Source organism: Peromyscus leucopus, chromosome 7 (genome assembly GCF_004664715.2).
Source record: "Peromyscus leucopus breed LL Stock chromosome 7, UCI_PerLeu_2.1, whole genome shotgun sequence".
NCBI lineage: Eukaryota > Metazoa > Chordata > Mammalia > Rodentia > Cricetidae > Peromyscus > Peromyscus leucopus.
The window spans coordinates 51,670,195-51,687,142 of NC_051069.1; positions in this window are offsets into that span (position 1 = coordinate 51,670,195).

Here is a 16,948-nt window from a genome sequence, read left to right on the forward strand (position 1 = left end):
TTTTCAGATACTTAGGTGGATCTTGTCATACGCTACCTGCTAATATTTAGGATATATTAAAAATGTTGACTCACATGTTAGCTAGACAAGCAGTAAGAGGATTTATGCTTATAACCCTAGAGCTTATATATAGAAACAAATGTGAATAGTGTTTTTAAAGGATTACATTTCTGAATTATTTAAAAACATTAATTAACAATTGACACTGCTTCTAAAAATAGAAGACTGAGTATCATAAGGATTTTGGTAAACATAATTCACCATATCAAGAAGTCAGTGGATATAAATCACATCTACAATAACAAAGGAAAAATGTTTAGAAAAATTCAAAACCATTGTGTTTTCTGCTAAGGCTTAGCATGCCAGTAAACAGACAAATCAAGGATAATTTCCTAATCCAATAATTAATGGCTGATTTTAAACCACAGTCAAAAGGAAATTAGAACACTATACCATATGTTGAATTTATTAACATGTCACTTTAGTCTCATCTAACTTCATGATTTCCTGATGTAAGAACCATTCAACAGTGCTGTTACTAGGACCTGTATAAGTCAGGGTTCTCTAGAATCACAGAACTTATGGAACGAATCTCTCTCTCTCTCTCTCTCTCTCTCTCTCTCTCTCTCTATATATATATATATATATATATATATATATATATATATATATAATTTCCATATATGTATGGAATTTATTGGAACTTACAAGGTACAACCCAACTAATCCAACAATGGCTAGCTGTGAATAGAAAGTCCAAGAATCTAGTAGTTGCTCAGTTCCACAAGACTGGGTGTCTTAGCTGGTCTTCTGTATATGCTGGAATCCCAAAGAAGTAGGCTCCAATGCCAGTGAAGGAATGGATGTTCTGGCAAGGTGAGGGCAAGCAAGCAAAGTAGAACAAAACCTTCCTTCTTCCCATTGTCCTTATATAGGCTTGCAGCAGAGTGGTCCAGATTAAAGGTGTATCTTTAAGATCTGGGTTAAAGGTGTGTTGTCTTCCTGCATTGAGATCTGGATCATAAGTCTTTGTCTTCTAGTCTCAAGATCTGGATCACAGGTGTGCCCTCTATTTCTGGATTGTAGTTTATTCAGATATAGTCAACTTGACAACCAAGAATAACCATCACAGAACCAAAAGGATATTTCTTTGTTGAACTTCATAAGAATGTACAACATCAACATCAATAATGCCCCTTAGGACGTACTAGTGAATCAATAATTACTCCAGTATAGAAGTTAAATGTGGGCTCTTGTCATCCCACATTTGCTAGTGAAATACTTAGATAATGTAACAGAAAAATCCAATAAAATATAACAACATAGACAATTCCTGGGACTTGACAGATTGTTGATGAATAGTTAATGAATAAAGGGATGTAAGAAATCTGTTGGGAGACTATATCTTTGTGAGGTGAAGAAGAGCTGGAAACCATGCATGAAATAAATTTTCAGACCACAGAGTAAGGAACAAAGTGGAATTACATTTAAAGAATAGAATTTGTGAAAATGAAAGGACTTTCAAAGTACAGGCACTTCACCTTTGGAGACCAAATGATAGGCCAGCACTCACTTTCTATTCCTATTTCTGTAACCCACCTGGTCTTCATCAGGACACACAGCCTCCCTTAAGACATCTATCATATCTTCACTGTGTGGCCCCAGGAATTTCATGTGGTTTTACACTGAGGCTGGCTTTGTATAATTATAGGTGAGGGGCAATTAGAATATGTTTAATGTTTCTAACGTCTTAATGGCTGAATTACTAGAGCTCCTCATTAAATAAATTTTTATATTAATTTCTTCAGGCACCTATATCATTTTTTTCCTTGAGATATGAGTATTTCAGGAAGGAAAAACAACCCCACAATTTTGCATCTGTGCGTGTGTTCATAAGGACAGTTTGGCTTGTTTATTTTTAAATAACATTTTAAAATTTATTTTACATACCGACTACAGTTTTCTTTCCTTCCTCTCCTTCTAGCACCCCTCTCCCAGCTTCCCACCTCCTCCCCTCCTCTTGCACTCCTCCTCCAAGTCCATTCAGAAAGGGGCAGGCCTCCCATGGGCTTGAGCAAAGCATGGCACATCAAGTTGAGGCAGGATTGAGCTTGTCCCCTGTGTCAAGGCAAGGTAATTCAGCATGGCAATAGGTTTCCAAAAGCCAGCTTAGTGCCAGGAATTGGTCCCGATCTCACTGCTAGGAGCCATATGAAGAGACTGAGATACACAACTGTCACACACATGCACAGGGCCTAGGTTGATCCTATGGAGGCTCTCTAACTATTGGTCCAGAGTCCATGAGCTCCCACAAGCTCGTCAGCTGTCTTTGTGGGATCCCCCATCATGACCCCCTGACTCAGACAATTCCTCCTCCCTTTCTTGAGCAAGACTCTGAAAGACTCCTGGGTCTCAGTTCAGTGCTTGGCTATGGATCTCTGCATCTGCTTCTATCAGGTACTGGACAGAGTATCTTTGATGACAATTAAGGTAGTCACCAATCTGATTACAGTAGATGGCCAGTTCAGGCACCCTCTCCACTATTGCTAGGAGTCTTAGCTGGGGTTATCCTTGTGCATTCCTGGGGGTTTCTCTGGCACCAGGTTTCTTCCTAACTTCAAAATGGCCCCACATCAAGATGTCTCTTTTATTACTTTTCTCCTTTGTTCCCACCTCCAACCCACCTCCCATACCTAGCCCACCCAAACTGCTCCCTCAAGATCCCATCCCTCCATCCCCTTTTCCCCTGACCCCAAGAGATTTCTATTTCCCCTTCCCAGGGAAATCCATGCATTCCTCTTTGGGCCCTCCTTATTATTTAGCCTCTCTGGGGCTATATATATATAGGTTGGCTACTTTATACTTTACTCTTAATATTCACTTATGAGTGAGTACATACAATATTTGTCTTTCTGAGTCTGAGTTACTTCACTCAGGATGATCTTATCTAGTTCCATATATTTGCCTGCAACTTTCCTGAGGTTATTTATTTATTTATTTTTTTACAGTTGAGTAATATTCCATTGTGTAAATGTACCACATTTTCTTTATCCATTCTTCAATTGAGGGGCATCTCAGTTGTTTCTAGGTTCTGACTATTATGAATAATGCTGCTATGAACATAGTTGAACAAGTGTTCTTGTGGTATAATTGAGCATCCTTTAGATATATGCCAAAGATTAGTATAGCTGGGTCTTAAGGTACATTGATCCCCAATTTTTTGGGAAACCACCATATTAATTTCCAAAGTGGCTGTATAAGTTTGCCCTCCTACCAGCAGTGGAGGAGTGTTCCCCTTGCTCCACATTCTCTCCAACATAAGCTGTCTTCAGTGTTTTTGATCTTTGCCATTCTGACAGGTGAAAGATGGTTGTTTTGATTTGCATTTCCCTGATGGCTGAGGGTGTTGAGCAATTTTTTAAATGACTTTCAGCCATTTGGGATTCTTCTGTTGTGGATTCTCTGTTTAGATGTGTACCTCCTTTTTAATTGGATTATTTGATATTTTGATGTCTAATTATTTGAGTTCTTTATGTATTTTGGAGATTATCACTCTGTCAGATGTGGGGTTGATGAAGATATTTTCCCATTCTGTAGCCTGCCATTTTGTCCTTTGAGTTACAGAAGCTTTTCAGTTTCAGGAAGTCCCACTTATTAATTGTCAATCTCAGAGTCTGTGCTACTAGTATTATATTTAGGAAGTAGTTTCTTGTGCCAATGTGTTTGAGGCTACTTCGCATTTTCTCTTCCATCAGGTTCAGTGTAACTGGATTTATGTTGAGGTCTTTGATGAACTTGGACTTGAGTTTTGTGCATGGTGACAGATATGGATTTAATTGCATTCTTCTACATGTTGAAATACAGTTATGTCAGCACTATTTGTTGAAGATTATTTCTTTTTTTTTATTTACAATTTTGGCTCCTCTGTCAAAAATCAGGTGTTTATAGGCATGTGGATTTATATCAGGGTCTTCAATTTGATTCCAGTGGTTCACATGTCTGTTTGTGCCAATACTGAGCTTTTTTTCATTACTATAGCTCTATAATAGAGCTTGAAATCAGGGATGATGATGCTTCTAAAAGCTCCTTTATTGAACAGGATTGTTTTAGCTATCCTGTTTTTTTGTTTTTTCCATATGAAGTTGAGTATTGTTCTTTCAAGGTCTGTGAAGAATTGTGGTGGGATTTTGATGGGAATTGGATTGAATCTGTAGATTGCTTTCTGTAAGATTGCCATTTTTAGTCTGTTGATCCTACTTATCCATGAGCATGGGAGATCTTTCCATTTTCTGATAACCTCCTTCAATTTCTTTCTTTAAATACTTAAAGTTCTTGTCATATAGGTCTTTCATTTGTTTGGTCTGAGTTACCCCAGAATATTTTATGTTATTTGTGGCTATTGTAAAGGGTGATGTTTCTCTGATTTATTCTCAATTCATTTATCATTTGTATATAGGAAGGTTACTTTTTTTTGAGTTAATCTTGAATCCTGCCTCCCTGCTGAAGGTGTTTATCAGCTGTAGGAGTTCCCTGGTAGAATTTTTGAGGTCACTTATATATAATTACCTTATCATCTGCAAATAGCAAAAGTTTGTCTTCTTTCTTCTCAATTTGTATCCCCTTGATCTCTTTTTGTTGTCTTATTGCTCTAGCTAGAATTTTGAATACTACATTTAATGGATATGGAGAGAGTGGACAATCCTGTCTTGTTTCTGATTTTAGTGGAATCACTTAAGAGTTTCTCTCCACTTAATGTGCTTGTTCTGTATTGCTTTTAGTATGTTTAGGTATGTTCCTTGTATCCCTGAGCTCTCTAGAACCTTTATCATGAAGGGGTGTTGGATTTTTTCAAAGGCTTTTTCAGCATGTTATGAAATTATTATGTCGTTTTTTTCCTTTCATTTGTTTATATGATAGATTACATTGACAGATTCTTTTTTATGTTAAGCCATCCAAACATCTCTGGGATGAAGCCTACTTGATCATGGCAGATGATTTTTTTTTTTTGATGTGTTCTTGGATTCAGTTTGCCAGTATTTTATTAAGTATTTTTGCATCAATGTTTATGAGGGAGATTGATCTATAATTTTCCCTCGTTGTTGCATCTTTGTATAGTTTGAGTATCAGGGTAACTGTAGCCTCATGAAAAGAATTTGGCAATATTCCTTCTGTTTCTATTGTGTTGAACAATTTGAGGAATATTGGTATTAGCTATTCTTTGAAATTCTCATGGAATTCTGCATTGAAACCACCTGGCCCTGGGATTTTTTTTTTGGTTGGGAGACTTTTATTGACTGCTTCTATTTCCTTAGGGGTAATGAGTCTATTCAAATAGTTCATCTGGTCTTGATTTAATTTTGTTATGTGGTACCTATTAAGAAAATTGTCCATTTCTTTTAGATTTTTGAATTTTGTGAAGGACAGGTTTTTTGAAGCATGACCTAAAGGTTCTCTGGATCTCCTCAGTGTCTGTTGTTATATCCCCCTTTTCTTATTTTGTTAATTTTGATATTCTCTCTCTGCCTTTTGGTTAAGGGTTTGTCTATCTTGTTGATTTTCTCAAAGAACCAACACTTTGTGTCATTGATTCTTTGTACTTTTCTCCTTGTTTCTATTTTATTGATTTAGCCCTGAGTTTGATTATTTCCTGCCATCTACTCCTCCTGGGTGAGTTTGCTTCTTTTTGTTTTAGAGCTTTAATGCATGCTGTTAAGTTACTAGTGTGATATTTCTCCAAATTCTTTTTTGTAGGCACTTAGTGCTATAAATTTTCCTCTTAGTTCTGCTTTCATTGCATTTGACAAGTTTAGGTATGTTGTGCATTCATTTTCATTGAGTTCGAGGAAGACTTTCATTTCTTTATTTCTTCCTTGACCCAGTGGAGATTCAGTTGAGACTTGTTCAGTTTCCATGAGTTTTAGGCTTTGTGTAGTTGTGTTGTTGAACTCTAACTTTTCCCATGCTGATCCAATGAAACATATGGGGTTATTCTGATTTTTGTTATATCTGTTGAGATTTACTTTGTGAGCAAGTATGTAGTCAATTTTAGAGAAGATTCCATGAGGTGTGGGGAAGAAGGTATATTCTTTTGTGTTTGGGTAAAATGTTCTGTAGATACCTCAAGTCAATTTAAATCAAAATATCTGTTAGTTCCCTTATTTTCTGGCAGACCTGTCCATTGTTGAGAGTTGGGTGTGAAGTCCCCTACTAATAATGTGTGGATTTAAGCTTTATTAATGTCTCTTTTACAAATATGGGTGCCCTTGTATTTGGGGCATAAATGTTCAGATTTGAGACTTCATCCTGATGAATTCTTTCCTGTGATAAATATGAAATGTCCTTCATCTCTTTTGATTAATTTTAGATTTAAGTTTATTTTGTTAGCTATTCAGGCAGCTGCACCAGCTTGCTTATTAGTTTCATTTCATTGGAAAATCTTTCCCCAACTTTTTACTCTAAGTAATGCTTGTCTTTGAAATTGAGGTATGTTTCTTACATGCATCAGAAGAATGGATCCTGTTTTATTTATTTTTTTATCTATTTTGTTAGCCTGTGTCTTTTTATGGTGAATTGAATCCATTACTATTTTTTTGAGTCCATTACTATTAAGAGATATTAATGACCAGTGATTGTTAATTCCTGTTATTTTTTTTTTGGTTTTGGTGGTGGTAGTAGTAGTGTTTTTCTTCTTTGGAATTTGCTAGTGTGAGATTGTCTATTGCCTGTGTTTTCATACATGCAGCTAACTTCCTTGGGCTGGAGTTTTGCTGAGTATAGTAATATAGGCTGGCATCTGTGGTCTCTTATTGTCTGCAAGACATCTGTCCAGTACCTTCTCGCTTTTATATTCTCTATTGAGAAGTCTAGTGTAATTCTAATAGATCTGCCTTTGTATGTTACTTGGACTTTTCCTTTGCAGCTCTGAATATGCTTTCTTTATTCCATATGTTTTGTGTTTTGATTATTATATGGCGAGGGGACTTTTTTTGGATCCAGTCTATTTGGTGTTCTGAAAGCCCCTTGTATCTTCATAGGCATGTCCTTCTTTAGGTTGGGAAAGTTTTCTTCTATGATTTTGTTGAATATATTTTCTGTGCCTTTGATCTGGAATTCTCTCCTTCTTCTATGGTTATTATTCTTAGGTTTGGTCTTTTCATGGTGTCCCAGATTTTCTAGATGTTTTGTTTTAGGATCTTTTTGGAATTAATGTTTTCTTTGACTGATGAATCTATTTCTCTGTTGTATCTTCAATGCCTGCAATTCTCTCTTCCATGTCTTATTTTCTCTTGGTGATGCTTACCTCTGTAGTGCCCGTTCACTTATCCAGATTTTTCATTTCCAGAATTGCCTCTATTTGTATTTTTCTTTATTGCCTCTATTTCAGTTTTCAAGTCTGAACTGTTTTCTTCACCTATTTGGTTGTTTTTTTCTTGGCTTTCTTTAAGGGATTTTTTGAAAAAGATTTTTTCTGTTTGTCTTTTCATTGATTTCTTTAGGAGACTTTTTTCATTTCTTCATTAAGGGCCTCTATCATCTTCATAAAGTCATTTTTAAGATCATTTTCTTCTTCTTCTCCATTGGGATGTTCAGGTCTTGCTGTAGGAACACTAGGTTCTGGTGCTGTCATATTGCCCTTTATGTTGTTGCATGTATTCTTACACTGCCATTTCCCCATCTAGGTTTGGGATAGTTGTAAGTACAGGTGTTGATTATTGTGATGTCTTTGTTGAATGGGTCTCTTGTTCCTTTATTGTTTGTTTCCTTTATTTTCTTCTGGCACCAGTGGCCAAGGGATTTGATGGCTGTCTTTTCCTAGGGTCCAGTAGGTTGTCTCAGCTGAGGTTTGTGGGGGTTTGGTGCCTAATTGCAGCATATCCTCCAGTTCTTTTGGCTTGTGTGGGCTTTGCTTTTGCCTGTGGAGTCTCTTATTCCTACTGGTGTGGATTGTGCCTGTGCCAAAGGAGACTGTTTTTCCAACTGGTGTAGGTGGTGCTGGTGCCTATAGGGGCTGCGGTTATTCCAGTTGGTGTGGGTGGTACTTGTGTTCTATAGAGGCTGCTGCTCTTCCAGATGGATTAGATGATGCTTGTATGGGGGCTGCTGATGTTGCTGTTAATGGTTGGGCAAGGGGAGGATGACACAGTCAGTGGGTTTGGGTGGCAGAGTGGGTCATAGCAGTTACAGAGCCCAGTGGGTGTCGGTACAGTCTGCCGCAGGTCTCTTACCTGTTGGCTAGCTGCTGGGGACTGCTCCAGAGCAGTGGAGATCTACCTGGGGGGCAGGGCCCCTCTGCCTTGCTGGGGCTGAGATGGGAGGGATGAGGGGCATGGTGTGTGCCCTGGGGATTTGGGGCTGGAGATTGGGGCAGTTTTGTTGGGGGAACCAGTCACTCACCTGTCCTTCCAATTGGTGTAGATGGTTCTTGCACCTATAAGAGGTGCTGATGATGCAGCGGCTGGTTGGCCAAGGGGAGGATGATGGGTTCGGTGGGTTTGGGTGGGAGAGTGGGTCATAGAGGTTACAGAGTCCAGTAGGTGTTGGCTGGCTGCTGGGGAGTTGGTAAGTTTGGTTTATTTTTTGTAAGTGGAAAATATTTAATTTTATCCTAAAGCTTACAAGGATGTCCCTAGAGGAACATTAATTTTAATGAGTAAATTTCCATGGTTACCTCTGTTTAATACCTTCCTTGAAGAATCTTTGGAGATTTAATAGAGAGTTTATTTTCCATAATGTTATGGAGGTAAACAAGTCTCTATTTTTCTCACTTATTTTTAAATATTAGTTTGTTATTTATTAATTAAACTTGTCTGATCCAATTTTTTGTAATGAAGAGCAGGACTTCATGAGCCACTCCTCATCCATGACTGAGTGTTCATAAAGACAGTGTGGTAGCCATCACTGTTGTGAGTTCATGATTGCAATGGTCATATTGGGTGTAAGTGATGACCTTTGAACTTTACTCTTTTGTTCAGATCTTATATATTTCCTGTCACCTATTATACAATGTTATCTGAGCCCTAGAATGGGTAGGGTCAATGTCTTATTTAGAACTGAGTCCCTAACTATCCTTAGCACCAGAAGCAACTGTGAGTCTATGTATTCACATCTATTCACTGCATAGAGAGGTGTCTCTGATAAATGGCTAGAGCAGCTTTTATGTTGGTAAATATTTTTTCTTTTTATCAAATTTTTATTGACACTTTGCAGATTTTAATTTTTATTGATTCTTTGAAGACTTCACAACATGCATCTGAATCACATCCATCTCCCTGTACCATACTCCCACTTCCACCATCCACCATTGCAGCCTTCCCCAAAACAAAACAAAATTTAAAGGAAAAATAAAAAACCAAATAAAACAAACAAAACAAAAACAGAACAACAACAACAACAACAAAGAGAAGAATGTCATCGTCGTCGTCACCGGTGGTGGAAGCTGTGGTGTGACCTGCTTAGTCACACATTTCACCCTTTAGTCCTTTCATCCTCACTTGCAAGTACTCTTTGCCATGAGTCATTGGTCTGGTTGAAGCTTCTGGCTTCTTTTACACTATCAATAAGGGGCTTTCACTGGGGCTCCTCTTAGGTATCCTGTTGTCTGGTGTCATGGAGATCTTGCAGTTTTGAATCTGTAGGTTCGTTCCTTTCACATGCTCTAACAGTTCACAGATGAGGTGGATGTTGAGGTGGGTCAACTCATAGCCCTGGTTCTGGGCCTGGGTGGTAGCTGGGTTGGTCAGCCTGACAGCTCTCCCCCATTGTCACCACTCAGTTGAGCTCTCCAGCACTGTTTCAGCCAGGCCACCCAATGCAGCCTGTACCAAGGAATGAGGCCAGTTCTCATGCTCTTAAGTCCTCTAGTCCAGCTCACTCACACTTACACCACCAGGGCCAGCTCCATTGTCTTGCCCAGATGAAGTGCAGATCTGCCCCTCCACCTAGCCCATGAACTGCTCTGCTTCTCTCGCTCTTCCACCTCCCCACCCTGTACTTGCTCACCATAGTGTTTCCCAACTGCCTGGCTCCAGAGGCTAGAAACCGTGGGTGGTTTTTGGTTGAGTCCTGCTCACCCCAGCCACATGGAGTGGTCCAGAGCTGTTGCTCTTCTTGTCTCATGGGCCTGGGGTAGAAACTGGTAACATTTTTATTTTAATTGTATATGTGCGAGTGTTTGCCTTCTTATACAGATGTGTTCTTGCTCCCTCTAAGAAAACTCCACTAATGATGGACACTGCTTTAGTGTAAAATGATGAAAAAAATTATTCCAAGCAAATGAAACTAAAATAGAAGTGGCAAGCTGTTCTAATCCATATCTGATGAAATAGATTTGAAACCAAATCTAATAAGAGACAATGATGATGACTTCATACTCACTAAAGAAATAATCCACTGAGAAAATATTCTAATTCTAAACATATACACATCAATTCTAAACATATATACATAGGTACATTCAAATTCATAAGAGACATTATATTTATACTAGATTAAAAACTTTCCATATCAATATGTGTACTGGCACAAAATTGCTTGTTATCCTAAAAGCAGTAATTGTGGGAGACTTTAATATCCAAATATCACCAGTAGATCAGTCATCCTGACAAAAACACATCAAAGAAAGGATGTACTAGAGTTATATGACATCATAAATCAAACATACCTAACAGATATCTGCTGAACATTTGTCTAAAATTCTAAAAAAATCCATATTAACCTCAGCATATCATGGGCTTTCTGCAAAATTTATAACATATTAAGACACAAATCAAATCTCACCACATATAGGAAAACCAAAACAACTTCCACAATGGAATAGAGCTGCATATCAAAATAGATAATACATGAACTATACAATGGAGTAAACAACACACTACTGAATGATAATTAGGTAGATCAAGGAAGAAGTCAAGGAGGAAATGTAAACATTCCTAGAACTCATGAAAATGAAAAACACTCATGAAACGTATATTACATGATGAAGGATGTCCTAAGAAGGAAGTTTACAACACCAAATGCTTATATATAAAAGCTGACAGACTTCAAATTAATAACTTAGTGATGTACCTGGAATCCTTGGAAAAACAACAACAACAACAACAACAAAAATCCCAAGATAGTAGATGTGAAGTGATAATTAAAATCGTCTGAAATTAATGATGTATATACACACACACAAATGAATCAATGAAATGAAAAGTTGGTTCTTTGAAATAGTCAACAAAATTGACCAAACAGCCAAATTAACCAAATAAAATAAACCCATAAGTTAATAAAATTAGAGATGAAAAGGGAGCCATTACAACAGACACTGAAGAAAATCATAATGATGACATACTTTAAAATTTATATTCCATAAAACTGGAAAACCTATAAGAAATGGATGTATGATATACTAAAGTTAAACCAAAATGAAGCAAATAGTTTAAACAGATACTTGATAACCACTGGTATAGAAGCAGTGAAGTGATTTAATGATAAATGTCTCACATAGGTTCAGGTATTTAAACATTTGATCCTCTGTTAGAGACCCTGTGTTGGGAAATGGTGTAGCCTTGCTGCAGGAAGTACATCACTTGGGTGTGCTTGGGAGTTTGTAGTCTTGATGTGTTTCCAGTTTGGTTGTTGCTTCATGTTTGCACTTGAAGATAATATCAACTAGTTTCCTGCTCAGTCAGCCTGAAGCCATGCCTATCCCATCACTATCAAATCTTCCTCTTAAATCTTATAAGCTCTAATATATTATTGTGTAAATTTCCTGGCTCACAGGAACAAAAACAGAAAAGTTAACCGATATAAGCAGTTATTAAAAATCCTCCAAAAAAGCTCAGAGTGCTTCTACTGTCAAAAATTAACACTAATTCTCTACTAAATTGATCCAAAAAATAGAAGATGGAAGAAAACTTCGAGGATTTCTCTTTTTCTGAAAGGTGATATTACCTTGTTAGCGAAATGAGATAAAGATCCTCCAAAGAGTGTACTAATGTATCTGATGAACATAGATGCTAAAATTCTCAAAAAAATTCTTGCAAAATGTAATTCAAAATGATCATACATAATTACCTGGTCTGATTCATCCCAAAGATGTAGGAGTGTGGCAGTATGTGTAAATCAATAAATGTAATCCACTTCAGAAATAAATTTAAGGGAAGAAACTACATGTTTTTTCACTAGATGCAGAAAAGATTTTTGGAAAAATACAATATTTTACGGACACAGGTACATGTCTTAGCAAAATAAAGGTATCATACAGTAGTCAAAGAGCTGACATCATGATTATTGAAGAAAACTTTGAAGCACATCCTCTAAAATCAGGAGTAAATCAGGATGATCACTCCGTTACTCTTTTTCAACATAACACTTGGTTTCTGCCAGAGTCCTAACTGAAGAAAAGAAGGTAAAGGTTTTAAGCAGAAAATAAAGAAGTAAAACTATTATCTCCCCTTTTATTGAAAACAGATTTTTCTACATGTATCCTGATTACGGTTCCCCATCCTCTACTCCTCTGAGTTACTCCCTATACAACCTCCTATACAGTCCAACCCTATTTCTATTTCCTATTAGAAAACAAATAGATTTCTAAGTGATAATAATAAAAAATGCTGCAAGATAAACAAAAATGAACACATCAGAATTGAACAACAATGAAAATAAACATAAGGGAAGGATCCCAAGAAAAGGCACCAGGAACAGATATTGAAGCAGAGACCCTCTGCATTCATCACACTTTCAGGAAACCTATTAAAACACACTAAGCTGGAAGCAACAGTATAAACATAAAGGACTAGGAGGGTAAAAGAGAGAAAGAAAGAAAAGAAAAGGAAAATAAAATAATATAAAAACAAGGAGAATTTGTGACACAGCATTATGAGACAAGGAACCTCCAAAGGTGCCATTGAGTGCATTTAATCATTGACTATCTATTGATTGGCATGCAGCCTACCCATAAGAGCAGTTTGTTTCCAAAATGAGACTCCCTTGGAGAAAACTAAAATTTCATTTACAAGTAGCTATTATTTGAAGATAGCTCTGGGTTAGGGATGGGGGGCAGGTGCCAATTCTTCTTTTAGCTCTAGGATTATCTTAGTTAGGCTTTCTATTGCTTTGATGAAACATCATGACCAAAAAGCAAGTTGGGGTGGCAAGGGTTTATTTGGATTACACTTCCAGATCATAGTCCATCACTGGAGGAAGTCAGAACACAAACTCAAACAGAGCTGGAATGTGGAGGCAGGAGTTGATACAGAGGCCATGGAGGAGAACTGCTTCCCCTGGCTTGCTCAGCCTGCGTTCTTATAGAATCCAGGACCATGTGCATAGGGATGGTACCACCCACCAGGGGCATGTCCCTCCCCCATTGATCACTAATCAAGAAAATGCCTTACAGCTGGATCTCATGGAGGCATTTCCTCAACTGAGGCTCCTTTCACTCTGATGATTCTAGCTTGTGTCAAGTTGACACACAAAATCAGCCAGTACAAGGATGACTTAGTGTAGGTCCTGTGCATGCTGCCCCAGTCTCTGTGAGTTCATATTTCAGTTGACCCTATTTAGAGGGCTTGTTACCTTGGAATTCTCCATCCTCTCTGGCTCTTACACTGTTTTTGTGTCTTTTTACAGAGGGTTCACTGATCCCTGAGTGGATGATTTTGATGGAAATATCCTATTTAGGGATGAGTGTTCCAAGTTCTCTCACTCTATGCATATTGTCTGGCTCTGGGTCTCTGATTTTGTTTTCATATGCTTCAAGGAAAAGCTTCTCTGAAGATGGATGAGCAAGGCATTGACCTATGAACACAGCAGAATGTCATTAGTAGTAATTTTATTGCTAACTTACTTTTTTTTCATTCTTCTTTATTAAGAAATTTTCTACTCACTCCACATACCACCTACAGATTCCTCCTCCTCCCTCCCACCTACCAGCCCTATCTCCCAAGCCACACACATCCCCACATCCCCCAAATCAAGGTCTCCCATGGGGAGTCAGCAGAGCCGGCACGCTGAGCCTAGGCAGGTCCAAGCTCCTTCCCACTCCACCAAGGCTGTGCAAGGCATCACCACAGGCACCAGATTCTCAGAAGCCTACCAATGCACCAGGGACAGATTCCAATCCCCTGCCTGGGTGCCTCCAAACAGTTTGAGCCAAACAACCATCTTCCTTATCCAGGGGGCCTATTCCAGTCCCCTGGGGGTTCCATAGCCACCAGTCCACAGTTCATGGGCTTCCACTAGTGTGGTCCGTCATCTATGCACATCCCCTCATCATGATCTCAACATCCCTCACCTGCAGATTTTCTCCTCTCATAAATTGGATTCCCAGAGCTCAGTCTGGTGCCTGGCTGTGGATCTCTGCATCTATGGTGGTATTTTATTTGTACTGAAATGTGATTTTAATTGTATGTTAATAAATAAAGTTCCCGGGGGGGTCAGAGCTATTAGAGCCATAGCAAAAGCTGGGCATTGGTGGTGCACACCTTTAATCCCAGCACTTGGTAGTCAGAGCTAGGTAGATCTCTGTGTGTTCAAGGATACAGCCAACATTGGAGACACACGCCTTTAATCTCAATACCATAGAAGACCTGGAGGGCTGTACATACAGGCAGTGATGAGGCAGTCATGTGTTTGGGTTTACAACCAATGAGAAGGCAGAACAGAAAGTCTATATAAAGACAAACAGACAGGAAGTAGGTCTTTCTTTCTGAGAGGTCTCTTGACTGAAGAGGCTAGCTGCAGGGTAAGGCTCTTAGCTCTGATCTCTCGGCTTTCTTCTTTGCATTGGTTCTGTGTTTCTTATTTAATAAGATAGTTGGTTACATCTACATGCATCTGCCCCCATCAGTCACTGGACAAAGGCTCTATGATGACAGCCATGTTATTTGCTAGACCAGTCACCAGAGTAGACTAGTCCAGGCACCCTCTGGACCACTGCCAGCAGACCAAGGTGAGTCATCCTTGTGGATTCCTGAGAGCCTCCCCAGCACCCTGCTTCTTCCCATTCCCATGATGTCCTCATCTATCATGGTATCTTCCTCCCTGCCCTCCCACATTATCCTGTTCCAGGTTGACCTTCCCATTTTTCTATGTTCTCATCCTCTCACTCCTCACACTCTGCTGCCCCCCCATACCCAGTACACTCATGTAGATCCCATCCACTTCTCCTTCACAGGGTCATCCATGTGTCCCTGCTAGGGTCTTTCCCTGTTAGCTAGCCTCTCTAGAGTAGTGGGTTGTAGTCTGGCCATCCCTTTCCTCACATCTAGTATCCCCTTATGAGAGAGTACATACTATATTTGTCCTTACGAGTTTGGGTCATCTCACTCAAGATGATATTTTCTAGTTCCATCCATTTGCCTGCAAATTTCATGATGTCATTGTTTTTTACTGCTGAGTAGTACTCCATTGTGTATATGTGCCACATTTTCTTTATCCATTCTTCAGTTGAGGGGCATCTAGGTTGTTACCAGGTTCTGGCTATTACAAACAATGCTGATATGAACATAGTTGAGCATGTGTCCTTGTGGTAAGATTGAGCATTTCTTGGGTATTACCCAAGAATGGTATAGCTGGATCTTGAGGAAGACTTATTCCCAATTTTCTGAGAAACTGCCATACTGATTTCCACAGTGGTTATACAAGTTTGCATTCCCACCAACAGTGAAGGAGTGTTCCCCTTGCTCCATATCCTCTCCAACATTAGCTGTTTTCAGTGTTTTTGATCTTAGCCATTCTGACAGGTGTAAGATGGTATCTCAGAGCTGTTTTGATTTGCATTTCCCTGATGACTAAGGATGTTGAGCAATTCCTTAAATGCCTTTCAGTCATTTGAGATTCTTAGGATGAGAATTCTGTTAAGCTTTGTAGCCCATTTTTTAATTGGATTGTTCAGTATTTTGGAGTCTAGCTCTTTGAGTTCTTTATATATTTTGGAGATCAGCCCTCTGTCAGATGTGGTGTTGGTGAAGATCTTTTCTTATTCTGTAGGCTGTCATTTTGTCTTATTGATGGTGTCCTTTGCTCTACAAAAACTTCTCAGTTTCAGGTGGTCCCATTTGTTAATTGTCGCTCTCATTCTGTGCTACTGGTGTTATATTTAGGAAGTGGTCTCCTGTTCCAGACTACTTCCTACTGACTCTTCTATCAAGTTGAGTGTAACTGGATTTATGTTAAGGTCTTTGATCCATTTGGACTTGAGTTTTGTGCATGGTGACAGATATGGATCTATTTGCAGTCTTCTGCATGTTGACATCCCATTATGCCAGCACCATTTGTTGAAGATGCTTTCTTTTTTTCCATTGTACAGTTTTGGCTTCTTTGTCAAAAATCTTATGTTCATAGATGTGTGGATTATTGTCAAGGTCATCAATTCAATTCTATTCGTCCACATGTCAGTTTTTATGCCAGTACCAAGCTGTTTTTATTACTATAGCTCTATAGTAGAGCTTGAGGTCAGGGATCATGATGCTTCCAGAGGTTGCTTTATTATACAGGATTCTTTTAGCTAGCTTAGATTTTTTTGTTTTTCCATATAGTGTTAAGTATTTTTCTTTCCAAGTCTGTGAAGAATCGTGTTGGAATTTTGATGGGGATTGCGTTGAGTCTATAGATTGCTTTTGGTAAGATTGACATTTTAATATGTTGATTCTACCTATCCATTAGCATGGGAGATCTTTCCATTTTCTGATATCTTCTTTGATTTATTTCTTCAGAGACCTAAAGTTCTTATCATACAGGTCTTTTACTTACTTACTTAGAGTTACCCCAATGTATTTCATATTATCTGTGGCTATTATAAAGGGGGATGTTTCTCTGATTTCTTTCTCAGCCCGTTTATCATTTGTATATAGGAGGGCTACTGATTTTTTGTGTTAATCTTGTATCCTGCCACCTTACTGAAAGAGTTTATCAGCTGTAGGAGTTCACTCATGATACTATCATATCATCTGCAAATAGT